This window comes from Glandiceps talaboti, chromosome 10, assembly GCF_964340395.1.
Source record: "Glandiceps talaboti chromosome 10, keGlaTala1.1, whole genome shotgun sequence".
NCBI classification, from domain to species: domain Eukaryota; kingdom Metazoa; phylum Hemichordata; class Enteropneusta; family Spengelidae; genus Glandiceps; species Glandiceps talaboti.
The window spans coordinates 11,652,501-11,668,434 of NC_135558.1; the positions used below are offsets into that span (position 1 = coordinate 11,652,501).

General features: G+C 34.6%; 1 protein-coding gene across 3 annotated transcripts in view; it reads right to left on the bottom strand.

Annotated features, from left to right (window-relative positions):
- LOC144440944 (uncharacterized) overlaps positions 1 to 15,194 on the bottom strand; it is a 52,321-nt gene extending 37,127 nt beyond the window's left edge. For all 3 annotated transcript variants that reach the window (XM_078130419.1, XM_078130418.1, XM_078130417.1), the window contains exon 1: positions 15,024 to 15,194. The gene's annotated coding sequence lies outside the window, so the exon portion shown is untranslated. The remainder of the gene's footprint in view (positions 1 to 15,023) is intronic.
- Positions 15,195 to 15,934: the final 740 nt, after the last annotated feature.

Sequence of the window (15,934 nt, forward strand, 5' to 3'; positions counted from 1 at the left end):
CAGATCGAAAGTCGACCCATGTTCATGAATTTTTTTGTGTGAAAGTTACCTACTTGGGCAGCACATACCCGTATGCTTTACTATGAGAGTAACACCCCGGGTGTTATAGCACAGGACAGCATGGATATTTCATGTAATGCAGTGCAGGACATCAGCATATATAGATTCAACGCTACTATTATTACATTGCCAAGAATAAACTGAGATATGTTTTGTTTGATATATCAGATTTGGTAAATGAATTACGATACATGAATCTGGTATATGTAAAAGCTTTCATTATCAGCTTCACATTACAAATGGTATTAGTTTACATTTAAAATTCATTGACAATCATAGCTTGATATTTTCCTTATAATCATTTTTTTTTGTTTTTTTCAACTAAGCACCCTAGTTAATTGTTAGATTCTTGATGCATACTAAAGGTGACACCATATATATGGAATACTATATACTATAATTATGATATATTGTTGACTTTTAAGTTCAGAGTGACATGAGCACTCTATAGTATATATAACTGATTGGTATTATATATAATGGGATATCATTATAGCATCCATCAGTTGGAACACTTACAATTTATAAAAGGAACCATAATCAGTCTTCATGCCACTGTGCTATACCAGTGCTTACTGAATCTTAGTAAGGCCATTTGCAACTTATAGTATAAATCAAAGCTTGCATGCCACCGTGCTACATGTATACCAGTGCTTAGTATTTGTAACTTATATAAATCAAAGCTTGCATGCCACTGTGTTATACTAGTGCTTAGTAAGAAAACTTGCAACTAACACACAAATCAGTCTATATAATGCCCTCACTATTTGTACCCATTCCATGTCAGATATCACTGCTAACAACTTTTAGCAGCAGCTTGTAAGTAGACTATAGTCCATGACACAGACTAGTCACTACTAACACACTGCATCTAGACTACCGGTACTAAACTTCCCACTGTATGAAGTCACTAGTGGTAGTTTGTTAGACCATGGAGGTTTAAGGGGAGACACATCCATGGTTAGATCAATGGAAATTGATACAAAACTACTGCTGTCAAAGCAGTTCACATGGCTAAATCTTACTGCCAAGTATAGACATTAAATTCAAGCCCTGATAATACTAAGTAGTAGACATATTAATCTAAATCTCTATACAACTGTTTTATGGTTGGTTATGTATGATTAATATATGAGTGTTCTTTCAAAACAGACAGTAACAAAGAGACAATGGAACTTGAAAGTAGAAGAGTTACATATTACATCTCTCTCTTCCGTGTATTTCATCCGTGAGGAAGACTAATGTATTGTTGTAAATGGTGACAAGTAGATAAGTTACCACCATTTATGGTACAATATTAAGTTGTTGCTACTGTATGTGAGGTTTAGACATATACTGTTTGCTATATCTTTGTTACTGACTCTGTGGTTGACATCTTGGCAAAAACACAGGCAAGCACAATATAAACACAGTGTTTTCACTAAGGTTCGGGAGCCCAAGTAATAGAGAAGAGGGGTCGGGTTTGGGGTGGTTAACTTTAATCTTGTCACAGTCCCTTCATTTAATCTCTCTTTACATGAATCTCAAAATTATCATTCAAATATTTATTAAACCTCAAAGGATATTTGTAAATTTAAAGATCTCTCTTTACATGATTCAATACCACGTTGGCATCCAGACTAGGGGGTGCTTAGTTTGAGTACAAGGAAAATATGATAAATTTTGTATAAATTTCCACGGCAAGTACCTTTTGGTGGGAACTACATGTATGATGTGATATATCTGGGGATTGAACTGACAAATTTTATGTTATTGTAGCTTGATTTTACCTAATACCACATTTAAAACAAAAACACAAGTGTTAAAAACACAAACCAATCTGTAAATATACATTGATTACATACATGTACATGTACGTTGGTAACTTACACTTTGTAAATTTAGCAAATGAACAGAGATGTTCATATACAAATGTCCTGAATCTGAGAACAAACGAAATGAGAAGTGATGCCCTCAAAATGGACACAAGACAAAAAGACACACTTCACAAAAACAACATCCATTATTAGAAATACCACCACAATTTCAAAGCTATGTTGTATTTGCAGTATTTATAAGTCTTGTCCTATCCTACTTTATGTATCTCAGAGATTTAGTTACATACCATTAAAGTAGGTAAAATCTACAGGTACATGTACCTGATTCCTAATGTTATTCAAAAACATTTCAAACCCAAAATTCTGGTGTAACAGAATCTACCTGCATTAAACGTGAATCTAGAGAAGTTCAACCTTAGATACTACACGTAATTATTCAGAAAGCATGGAAATTTTACACCATTTTTGACATTTCTGTGACATTCTATTATATAAGCTTAGAAATACAAGGAAAGTGTGTTATCAAGGTATGTCTTACTGCATGACTCAAGGGTTGAATTTATGTGAATCATGTCATTTTGGTTGTTATCTTTACACAGGTATGATTCATCCAGGTTTGTTTTGTTAAACATTTGATGTTGGAAGAGGGTGACCCACGTTACTATTGCACGGTTTCATACCTTATTGTAAGTCTTACATTTCCAGGTGTGTGACAGTTACTAGTACTACTTTGGCAAATGGGGTATCGGTTTACTAAGATAGACACAGACTAAAACCTTTGTTGTTCATGTGGTTGCTACAGAAGTGTTACTGTAAACATTAGAGGTCCCCAGAAATATCAACTGCTAGGTTATGGATATAATCAGAAATGCCACCCTACTGTGAGTACAATAAAACCAATGTCCATTCAATAACTTACAAATGTATATCACTATGTTGCAAAAATAACTTTAATTTGTGTCTACATTTTGTATCTGTGTAAACTGAGATCTCGACTGCCAGAGTATTAATTAGTATATCACAAAAAATATGTGAAAATACCTGCAAACTCACCAAAGTTCAGATATTGCCCTACATCATATTTACTGCAATTAATAATGGCATATTTTGCCACAGTTATCATTAGCACATTAAAGTTAAAACATGTCAGATAAATTATACATATGGTACATTATAATGTACATACGCAAACTGTGCTGGCACTATTTTATTATGTATCCCTAATGGTACATGTACCTTTTAATTTTATATGGATCACTTACAAATTGATAGTAGATAGTTTAATAAATAAACGCATTACTCATGATGACGCAAATGTTAAAGAAAAATTTTGATGTAAAAAAATTGCTTTGATTTTTATGTCGCATAAACATCTACACAGACCAACTTTGGGCCTCTTGTAGTGACATTTCTATTTTGACTTTACGATGACCTTTCCTTGCGTCAATCTATTAACATACATGTCATTTTATTAGGATCATGAAATGGCATTCTACACATTACATATACATTATATATACAAGTCAGTATGAGTCACTATCTGATCAGTAACACAACCTACATTCTAAGTACTACTCTACTAACTAATTCCTGTATCCATGTACATGTATATATGTATGGGTTGATGATTCACAAGGCAATGTACATCTATTAATTCTATTATAAATTACATGTAAAGGTCACAAATACAGTGAATCCCTCTTGATTACCATAACAATCTGTCATATACATGTATAAATAACAATGATTTGCCCCCCCCCCACCCACCTTACCCTCCACAGCATTGTAACCGCTGTGAAACAAAACCCCACATCATGTATGCACACATCCCCTATACAAATAGATGTATACAGTTGACAGACAATATATGCAATCAAGGAGTTTGTACTGTACATGTAGGTAACCACTGTATTTGTAAGTCTTTTGTTTTAAAATCACAATGGTTTTCTGATTCAGAATGTCAATGTTTTCATTCAGACGAGTAAAGTGGATAAAACATATACAGCTGTCCTAATCTTCGACTGGGAGTTCCCCACCAAAATTATTATATCATAGAGTATGAAAACCTATGGAAGGTTTCTTACATTTCCCCTATGCATTAGTAAAGTTCTAGAACAGAAATTTACCTATCTAGCCTATGTGAAACAAAGCCCCATCCCCTTCCCATCATGTATGTACACAGTCCACTTTACATTTTTAATGCTAACATATACCCTAAACAATGTCTATGCACACACTTGACAGACAATATAAGCAATCAAGGAGTTTGTACTGTAGGTGACCACTGCTTGTAAGTCTCTCGTTTTCAAATTACAATGGTTTTCTGATTCTGAATTTCAATGTTTTATTCAGACCAGCAAAGTGGATAAAACATATACAGGTTTCCTTGTATTCAATTGGGGAATTCCCTACCAAAATTATATGATGTTGAAATCTAAGCAAGATTTCTTACACTTCCCTCTGTATTATTAGTCAGGTTCTAGCCAAGAGACTTGCCTATCTTAAACTTCATATACTGTGCTTCACTAGTATGGCTTGGAATCTCAAAATCTTTCCTCACGATTCAAAGCCACAGATTAGGCTGTGAACACAGATTTGAAGCCACGGATAGCATACATGTATATAGCTTGACAGCTCTAAGAATATGTTCAGGTGGACGACATTTTCAAGCCAGACAGTCTAGTCAAGTCTCTGGGTTCATTAGGTTCCCAAACCATAAAGACATACTGTGATAATCACGATGATTCATTTCTAGATACAGAGCTTAGTGTACAGCAAAGAATATATTTTTACTTTACATGTATCAATATCATACAAATCTCCACATGTAGTTCAACTTGTTCTGTTTCTCAGCCTGCAAATATTTCGCCTGAAGTATGAAGGACACATATCTGCAGACAAAGAGATTGACCTGTTGTAAACAAATTGCTTCTATACAAACAGTTGTGAATACAACATGTAAACAAGGTCAAGTTGAACACTGTCATTTTTACTAATTTGGGGGGGGGGGGGGGTGAGAATTGATGGGGAGCCATAGGGGTTATCCAACAGACGGAAATTCAAGATTGGAAGGCTTTAGGGAGAAGGGATGTATGGATACATTCCTCAGGGAGTCATGGCAGGTCATCTAATTGACTGTATATGATGGCAACTGTCTACAAGGTCAAACTGTGTATTGTCATTTCAACAACCATAAGGACAGGTTGGAAAAGTGGGAGGAGAGGGGAGGGAACACGGACTGAACTGAGTAAAACTGACATTTATTTTTTCTTCTTCTGGTATTCATGTAACTTGTCACAGAAGCCATGATGATAGGTTTATATAGGATTAGTCTTTTGTTCTGGAGCAACCTTCTCCATTGTTCTGTCAGACAGGTGTTTTATTCACGCCTACATTTTAATCCTACACTGAAGTTGGCCTTTAAGGGCAATAAGTAGGTACAACTCGTATTTGTGTCCTGAAGTTGGCCTTTAAGGGCAATAAGTAGGTACATGTATAACCCGTATTTGTGTCCTGAAGTTGGCCTTTAAAGGCAATAAGTAGGTATAACCCGTATTTGTGTCCTGAAGTTGGCCTTTAAGGGCAATAAGTAGGTATAACCCGTATTTGTGTCCTGAAGTTGGTCTTTAAGGGCAATAAGTAGGTATAACCCGTATTTGTGTCCTGAAGTTGGTCTTTAAGGGCAATAAGTAGGTATAACCCATATTTGTGTTCTGAAGGTATTTTACTGGAGTTGCCCACCACAATTACAGAGTACAATATGGACAGCTACACAATTTTTACCAAATTCCTTTACTGGGGTTAATTCCCAAACCTTGGCAAAAAACAGTGAACACTTCTGTCTATATAATAAAACTAAATGTCATTTCTACAATCATAAGGAGAGGGGTGGAAGAGGGTAAAGGTGTCTGAATGACTATAAATGCTACCCTTTGATAAAACATAACAATAAAAACATGGGAGCACATCAATGGTGAAGATGGGTCTATTGTCATTCTTCCATTACAATATGTTGCCTAGCCTAACATACAGTACATTCCTGGGGGTATTACACTGACCTCAACACTCTGTATATATATGTGTGTGTGGGTATGTATATACACTAAATAAATACTAATAAACATGTATTCCAGTATATTATGATCTTGAGGTGTTGGGGGTTTCTACATCTGCTGATACACAGGAATCAATTTGTTATCCTGATTTGGCAGTCATTTGGAAACTCTGAGGTCATACAACACACCCCCATTGTAAGTAAGGTGAAGGCATCATTAATAGACATTTAAATAACCCCTATCCCATGTAGTGAATGTTAATTGACCTTTCATGGTTTGACATTAAATGTTTCACATTGCAACGATGGCATGACTTGTCAACCAACACAAAGAACTACACTGTACAGTACAGACAGTGTACAGTATAGACTGTGTGTAGATTTACTGGCTAAGTGTTTTCATTCAAAATGTTTACTTTAAATTATGACAGTATAAATACATGTACATTGTATTGTGTGTTTTATATGTACCACAGTACTGTGCAGACAATACATGTAATGATGTATACCACAGTGCTGTGCAGACAATACATGTAATGATGTATACCACAGTACTGCACAAGGTACATGTACCATAGCACTGTACATACAATATACCGTATCACAGTATTGTGGAACTTGAATGCACCAGAGTAGTACATGTACAATACCACAGTGCTGCACACTGTAATGTGCCACAGTAATGCATGTACAATACCAGTGCTGCACATTGTAATGCGTGCACAATACCTTAGTACTGCACATGACATTACAATGTACCACAGTATTGCACATTACAATGTACTAAGTACCACAATGGTACACATTACAATAGCACCGGGCACATAAAATGTAAAACACTGCATGACCAATGTACTACATGTAAAACACTGCAAACTGTGCTGCATACAATGACCCCACACTACTGCACATAGTATACTACAGGCTACACATACAGCACAGCACTATATATACATACAATACACCACAACAGCACTGCAAACTACCATCTCTAGAACTATTGTGTATTCTATTTAGTTCCCTAAACGTTTACTGAATGAATGAAAATGTAGAGATGAACAAAGCATTGACCCTGTAATATGGTAATACTAATTCTGTCTCTACAGTATATATTTAATGTACCATCTGATGTATTTTGTCTATTTGTATTTGGTTCACATTTGATCTGGTTTAATCACCAACTGATTATCCAAAGTCTAATGTCTATACACATAGTTTTATGTCATCAAAAATCTACTTCTCAAACGCTGAAAAAATACAGCCAAAAAATTTGGGTAAACCATAAAGAAAGTCACACAAAAATGACAACAAACAATTGAGAAATAGAAAGGAAACAAAACAACATCAATAAAGGGAAAAAAATATTCAGAATAGAATCAATAAGAACAAAAGAGAACCTCAAAAAGGACACCCATGATAGATTTTATGATGATAATTATAAGAGTAGGTGTATTTGCATTAAGGTAACAATTATGTGGCCATCTGGTGAACACAAAGTATTACTATTATCACATACCTATTTGCATCGCCATGTCAACTGTAACATATCACCAATAACTGTCAAATCTTGTATTTTATCAAATAACATTCTAGTTTTGAGTAAATATTTTCTTGATGTGGTAAAAAGTACTGCTGTGAAATATTTATTGCCTAGCCACTGTGTATAATGTGTAGCCTACAATATAGTATAGGCAGCCATAACTAAAATACTGCACACATCTCATATTATATTAAATAGTACAGTTGATGCAAATTTGAACTTGTTTTGGATTTCTGTAGGAACATGAGAACATCTGATGCATAAAGATATTAAAGGGCTAAGTTTCAATCTGGGGTCAGTACATTAACATATTTTAATAAACCATTCTTTTGTTCTTGAACGAAATAAGTTTTTCTGTAGCCCTGGCGAACGACTGTTTTTCACACCTAGATTTTAATTCTAATCTAAAACAGGCCATTAAACATGACCTACATAAGTGGCCTTAAATAAACATGACCTACATAAGTGGCCTTATCAAATAATCCTGTTATTAGTGGAAATGTACGATAGAGATATTTTTGTTTTTGTACTGTCAAAAATACAATATTTTCAATTTTTCCTTCCAGCTTTGCTAACAAAGTGTGTTAATAATTTCAAAGATTTTATGAATTTCTAACTCGTATAAACAATGAGCATTTGTTTTGTGAATGCAAATATTATTGAGTTTGGACAATTTCTTTGTTTGACCTACATGTAATTTTACTCCATATTTGACGATGACCTTTGACCTGATTCCATTCTGAATTTGATGATCTGACCTACAGCCATCAATCATAAATAGGCTAGTTGACATTGATCACTAATTACCTTGCTATTTATAGTACAATGCCCTGTTTTTATTAAGGGTAGTTAATTCCACATCATATAATACTACAGTTCATGAGCAGAATTAGTACATGTATATATAACAAAATTCAAATTATGAAAACTTTACCAGCCCCCCCCCCTTGCCTTTTTACCAGGGTTCTTGTATCTACAAATATGTATATCATTCCACAGTATGGTAGTGTCTGAAAACAGCAAATAAAATTTCTCAAGAAATCACATCAAAAGGTAGAAAATATAAATTACATCTAAATTTTATTTACAAAGTAGGGAGGCAATATTTTCAGACATTCCGCCATAGTGACTTCATGTACATCTATGAATGGCATTTGTATATGTTTTAGTTTGCAATAAATATCATTGTATATGCACATTACCAAACACTTTACTTTAAATTAGCTATATATTTGTTCACTTTCCAGATATTTGGCATATTTAAGTTTCAAATTCACAAACATAAAACTATATGCTTCAAACAAATTTCGATAGTTGTGGTATTTTTTTTTCGTCCATTGTTTACATGTAATACCGGGATATATTATCTAGAGTAGCCTTAGATTTGGTTTGTCATCTTTCAAGTACAACTACACCAAATATACTAGTACCAAGGCCTATGCCTAAAACTGATATAATGGAAACATGTTATCTGCTGTCAGCACTGCATGCAGTTATTTTACAGCCCTGAGACTTGCCTATCTGACTTGACATACCTCCTGTACTGGGTTATTCTGAGGAACAACATTGTCAAGTCAGAGATAGCCAAGTATCTGGGCTAGTTATTTTGATCTGAATCAGCCATACATAGTTTAGCTCAGAGGCTTGGCTATTCAACTTGAAATTGTTGATCACCAAAACATGCAGAACATATGGTACATGTATACTATATATCGGAGATAGATAGCCAAGTATCTATCTGGGCTAGTTATTTTGATCTGAATTAGCCTTTACATACCCAGAGACTTGACTATCCAGCTTGACAATGTTGTTCACCAGAACATGGTATATGTCAAGTCAGATAGCCAAGTATTATGATCTCAAATCAGCCATAGTATGTATAGTTCAACAACTGACTGATATATACAATGTAGGTCGTGTTTACTATTGGATACCATGGGTGTATAGAAAGATTTGAAACAAGTCTTTGACACACACATTTGTACTTAAACTACTTTGAATATGCATAGACTATTTACAATGCCACGGCTAAATACACTGCCTTATAAGGAATGACCGGGAAACATATCATGAAACTTACAAAGCAGAAAAGGGAAGCAGTGAGATAGTATCTTGTGCACTTGAAAGGAAGAAGAGTAGTTCGATAACATCACTTTCCCTGACAATAATTTTTATCTACTTCCCCTTTAAGCTTTATCCATGGAAATTCAAAACGTCCGGCCTGTCTTTTTAGGTCTATAAATTTCCGAACATTGGTATTTCAAGATTGATGATTTACTAACGTTTTGATAGGTTGGGCCTTAGTCCTCTAACAGCTTGGTCTGACTTATAGATCACCTATGCCATTCTAACTGTTTCACCTGGCAGTGTCAATTTCCTCATTACATTGATTGCATACCACAACTACTACTATAAATAGAAGGATTGTAAAATGAACTCGCTTCATATAATAAGCTCTCTATCTTGTTATGGTTCGATTCCCAATGTAACCACTACACATAATTTACATCACCTACCATAATATACAATTGCACTAGTAGACATTACTTACAACAACCCAAGTCATGACTAAAGTATGATTCACTATGTGACAACAACATCTTCTAATCTTCCAAATCGCATAAAATGATAAAGTGAACAAATAATCATAATAAGTAATCTTTAAAGAAAGACGTCATAAATTTAACACCTACTTTTCATTTTTGTCATCTAATGGCAGTTGTATTCAATTGAAAATAACTTAACGCTGTCCTGGCTGTGCTTGGAATGTTTCTATAAAAAACTCTTTTGTTAGACATAATGACTTCATCTTTAAGTGGCCATATGGATGTTAGGATTGGGCATTTATTTTGGATTTTTAATTCATAAAACAATTTTATCATGGCTTCCTACTGACAAATCAATGTGAACCTACAAACACCAAGTTTGTGTTTGCAACTCAATTCATTGCAAAAAGCTAAAAAAATGTGTAAAAAGTTTTGTTATTGTACTTACAATAACAAACATTTTACATAATTATTAATCTTTAGTATTGAGGTACAAACAAGGACTTGGTACATGTATCTGTTGTGTGAACGTGTTTCACATTCACTGTTCAAGTAGGAAGTCATGATAAACGTGTTATATGTATATAAATTTAAAAATCCTAAATAAATTACCCAATCCTCATCCATGTGGCCACTGTTAATACTGTACACCCTGCACAGTATTGAATCACGTGTGGATAAATACATCTATATAGCTGTACACATAATAATATGGTACAATAACTTCAATCGAATTGATTTTTGGGTCCATATTCTAAACTTGGCACCATTAATGTGATTATGAATTCAATCTGTTTCAATACTACTACAAATGTACGTATGGATAATATCAACCTCTAACAATGTCTAATTAATGGTATTTGAACAATTTTCAGTGAATGTATTGTTGGTTGTCGGATCAAAAAAATAATACTCCCATTGCAGCTAGTATAGTTTTTAAGTGTTCATCTACTGTGACTTGATTCAGTGAAATATACTCTCTCTCTCTCTCTCTCGATTCAGTGAAATATACTCTCTCTCTCTCTCTCTCTCTCTCTCTCTCTCTCTCTCTCTCTCTCTCTCTCTCTCTCTCTCTCTCACTCACTGAGAATGACATCAACAAAATATTACATTTTTATTTATTTAGTTTTGATAAATTTGTAACTGATTCTGACTGAATATTTACATAAGAGGATTAGTTAGCATTATAACCAAATCATATCTTGGTGTAAAATGTTTCACTTTGGTTACAAAATGTCTGTGTACATTGTTCAATGTTTTGATTGGGTCACTGGACGTTAGAAATGTGAACCCTCCTATATCAATTTCTGTACTGGCGGTACAATGTACATACATGTGTATAAGACACCATACATACCATATTGTTGATGGCAAGGAACCATAACCTGACCAAGATGTCTACATTCTAATATTTTTTTCTCTGAGCAAAACTGAACAGCAAGGAATCTAGGCTATCTGAATTCTATCAGGTCAAAGGTTTGACTTCACCCAAGGAGAGTTCAGTACTAAACACAGCAGTTCAGTCATCACGAAGAGCGGCACAGTGAGGTTGACCTCAATAGTTGGCTAAGCACAGCAGTGCCTGGGTCATACTCATAGCCTTACTACAGACAGTGCCTGGAGCATACCAATTCCATGTGCATACTATAGTGCCTGTGCCAAATCTCAGAATCATTCCATGTAATCATGAATCAAGACTGCTTGGGGCAGACCAGCCGGCAGCCTGGGACCATATCCCCTTCATTCATGATCTTTCCAGCTATTCCATAGACAATTCTTGAGAAAACCCTCATTACAGAATGTACTTGGGCCAGACCAAATCAAGGGAAAGCCCTGCAGTAACATGTAATACACCGATTTAATCATTAATTAATGCATGGGTCAACACTTAAGCAAGACACCTAAAATACTAACAATGCCTTGGCCACACACATTCAACGAACAGTTAGTGTAAATGCCAAAGGACTTGCTAATGCACAATATTGAATAAATTTAGGATATTACGAACCTAAACTCAAGTATAAATAGTATGTGTTGAACTATTTGAAGGGAGTGGTGTTTCGTCTCACTTCCTGGCCACTAAAAACCACACATTTTATGGAAATTTGACCGCACTGTCATCATAACATCGAGAGTCAAAACATCCCTTTGGTTTCAGTCATTGAGACAGTGTGGAATGTCAATTAAATTTGAATGGCAAAAAAAGGTAGAGAATGTTCTTTTGATTGTTGTGTAAACAGCACACATTCCACTCATTTCTACCAACCTACACATTTGTCTAAAGTTATATGTTTATTCACAGACTGAAAAGCTTGTAAATTGTATTCCATAGAACTAAGAGAATTCCAATTTCTAAAAGGTTAAAAGTTCGAACTAAATATAGTGAAGACGAGCTGATAATGCGTCACTAACTACTTACAAGTATGTGGAAATATTACTAGCTAAAGGCAAATCATAAATATCATCTGGGCTGGGTTGGATACAATATATAATTTTTTTCATTTTGTCCTAACCAACATAAAAATAGAAAGCAAGACAATATTTTTGCCAACTTACCTGAGTACCAAAAGTCATTCACTGGGGGTTCCCTCCAAATTTATTATGTTTTTGCCAAAATACCAACATCCATTTTCAGTATTGTGGTTTCCTCAAAATTTATAGAAAACTCTGAAATTTTTATCATGTTTCAAACTGTTGTTATCAGGGTTCCAAAACTCTAACAAAATATTTCTAAAAGTAATATCCAACGCACTGCAAGTTGTATCTCTAGCTAGGACTAGGGATAAAGGGAGTGTTCTAAAACTATCGGTAAGCACTTTGTCATGATTTTGTCTCAGTCACTCAGAGCTACTAACCTGCCTGCCTTCTCGCTGGATTCATGACTTTGAAAGATTATATATATATGTATGTAAGTGGAGAGGCTGCAAGGCCATGATATGTATGAGCTGCAATCACTAGTCTAATTACTCACAGGTAGTTACTTAGCATACTAAGTTTTTGTACACTTCTACAAATCCTAGCTATTGGGTGTACGGTCATCCAACCCTCTGTTAGAATAGTTTTGTCCAGGTCATAAAGGTCAAGTAGATTTATTTAATTCTGTCTCTACCTGGTGAATGTATTTTTGAAAATGTAGCTTCTAAACAACCGACTTACTTCAGCAATACTGCTGAAGTTCAGTTCACAAACTTTTTAGCTTCGAAATAGTCACATGTATAAACTCAAGCAAATAATACTATCTAATATAATAGAAAATGTTCCATACCTAATAATTCAAATTTTACTACAATTCCTGTTAAATCTTTTTCAAATATTGAATTTTTAATTAATTAATAAATGACTGTATCTGTACAGTAATTCTATTATGTAAATTTTTATACTTGAAATATGAATAACATGTTCTCAAATACTGTCATATACTGTCAGTGCTCTAGTCTACACTTCAGCTGGTACATCATGTTTGCTGGGGGTGTGGTTATCATCATGAGAGCACACATACACACCCCCTAAAATATTGTCTGGCGGTACCATAGTAGTATATGATAATAATAGTGTCAACCTGTAAATTTTCACTAAAAGCTGTATTTTCGCTTATTTTTGCTGGGCAACAAAAACGCGAAAATAAGTAGTGACTAAAAATGACTTCTTGTACATAAACACAAGATAACAGTCTGATAATTAGTACTAATTAATCTTTGAGAACTAGCTGAAGACTGCAAAAATGTAAAAATTTTCTAGTGCCAAATACATCTGAGGTTTACACTGTTACAGTATGTTCAGGCGATTACATATATGCACACAGTATATATATCTGACTAGACGTAATATATTAAAGACATATGTGTAGTAAAACATTGTGAAGTTTGTTTTTGTGCTACACACTTAACAACACTATAGCAGACCGTAGCATAGGTAACTCACCAATACTACAGGTACTACTTTTAGTATATTCACAACATGTAATTTAAAACTGAGTCTAATTAAAGGGGTGATTGTAGGGTTTGTACTGTGTGTTATATTTGCTATAGTTACCATATCTATAGAGTAGAAGGAGAGGGACAAATTATTCCTGAATTAAGTCTTTGTAGAAGTTAGTTGACCTTCAGTGACCTTGAATTCCAGTAGAGGATGCCATGACAAAGGAAATGTTACATTTATTGCTTGTCTTATGTGACCACTTAGAATGACAGTCACCATTGAGTCATCATTCACTCAGTCTGACTTAAACATATCACTTATATTTCTATAACAAGAATAAATAAATATATTTTACAGGAGTCTGGACTTTGTCTTGTAACACAAAACGTCCTTGATTCCAGCCTATGTCTATGCTTTCATATATCTCTAGTACTAGTGAGGTCATGGGTGTTTTGACCTCTGGCTTCAATGAACAAATCAAATAGTTTAGGGTATTTTATTTTTTTTTTACTTTGTGTCAGGTCGTTTTGAAAATTGAGTTCCTTTCTTGCAAAATTGACATGTTCATGTAATTTTTCCATAATATACTCGTCACAGCTGTAATTTACACAATGAAACATACATGACAATCCAACATTTAGTATTGTAAAAGAACAGGTGATCATGCAAATTAGCCGGTGTGTTATATACTTGATTATTTACATGGACGAGAGAGCGAGATGAGATTTACATTATTATTACTATTCGAGACCGGTGCTCAAACACTTTAGATTCGTTTCCATCCGTTGGAAATTGACAGTGCGGTGTCATTATATAATGTGAGCAACGTTGTGAAAAGTAACAGTCTCGCAAATGGAAAGGTTCAGTTTCCGATCTAACTTTACAACGTCTCTGTAAAAAAAACTCTCATATGACCGTGTTCTTTCGTCCTTGGACTGACCGCGACTTCACAGTGACAGTGAATGATCTGTTTGAGATGGAAAGGATCACGACAATGCACTATTGTCATAATTGTGCGATCTACAAAACGATCAACTCCCGGCACACATGACTGATCAAGTTTATATAGGCAGACATCACAGACTTACCTGACAAAATCGATGCTCTGAAAGACTGCTGTTAGAAGAAATATCTTGGGAAAGGATAAAAGGAGCGAAGTCGAATATACAAAGATCAAATATGGACTCTCGTGAAGGCGTACTCCTATGCTCGCTATTACACACCCACCGTGAATGCCACTAGAGGCACACCTTACAACACCGGGGGCATTCAAGCAGATGAGACGGCCGATTCCTCTATGCGTTGTACATCCCACTCGAACAACTGACTTACTGTATTTACTACTGTCACGATAGTTATTAAAATCTTATATATCTTTTAGAAAATGGTGGATTGTAAATTTAGATGGAAATTCACATATTAGATAATTAAATAATTATCTAAAGTACACTTCTGATAACTGAAAAAATGTTGGTATATGTGGGGTGTAAACGATAGATTCAACGGCGGGTGGTGTCGTCTATGTAGCATTATTCGTAAGCTGTTCATTCGTGAAATGACCGGCAAACTATATAAAATCAAAACGATCATTATGTGATAGTTACATATTACATGATATGTTGGAAGACAATATTTATCTTATTTCAATAATTCCAGATAAAGAAATAACGTCATTGGAGAAAATTAATAAAAGTATTGCCGTTCGGTTTTTATCGAATCTGGTACTGGTCAACTAGAACATTTCTTTCTGATTCGTATTCTCTCCAAATCTGCTGATTGACACAGTTTACGAGTAGCAATTCAAAATAAATACAAATCATTAATGCAGCATAGCAGAAATACAAACATCTAAGCATTACTAAATATAAACAATGTTAATCAAAGGCGTGTTTTTAGTAACAATGTTGTCCTAAACACTATAAATAACACGCCTGTTTTTCATTTGAAATAGTGCATACAATAACCATTCACAGTCCGAAACAGGGCTGTATGCAAGGAG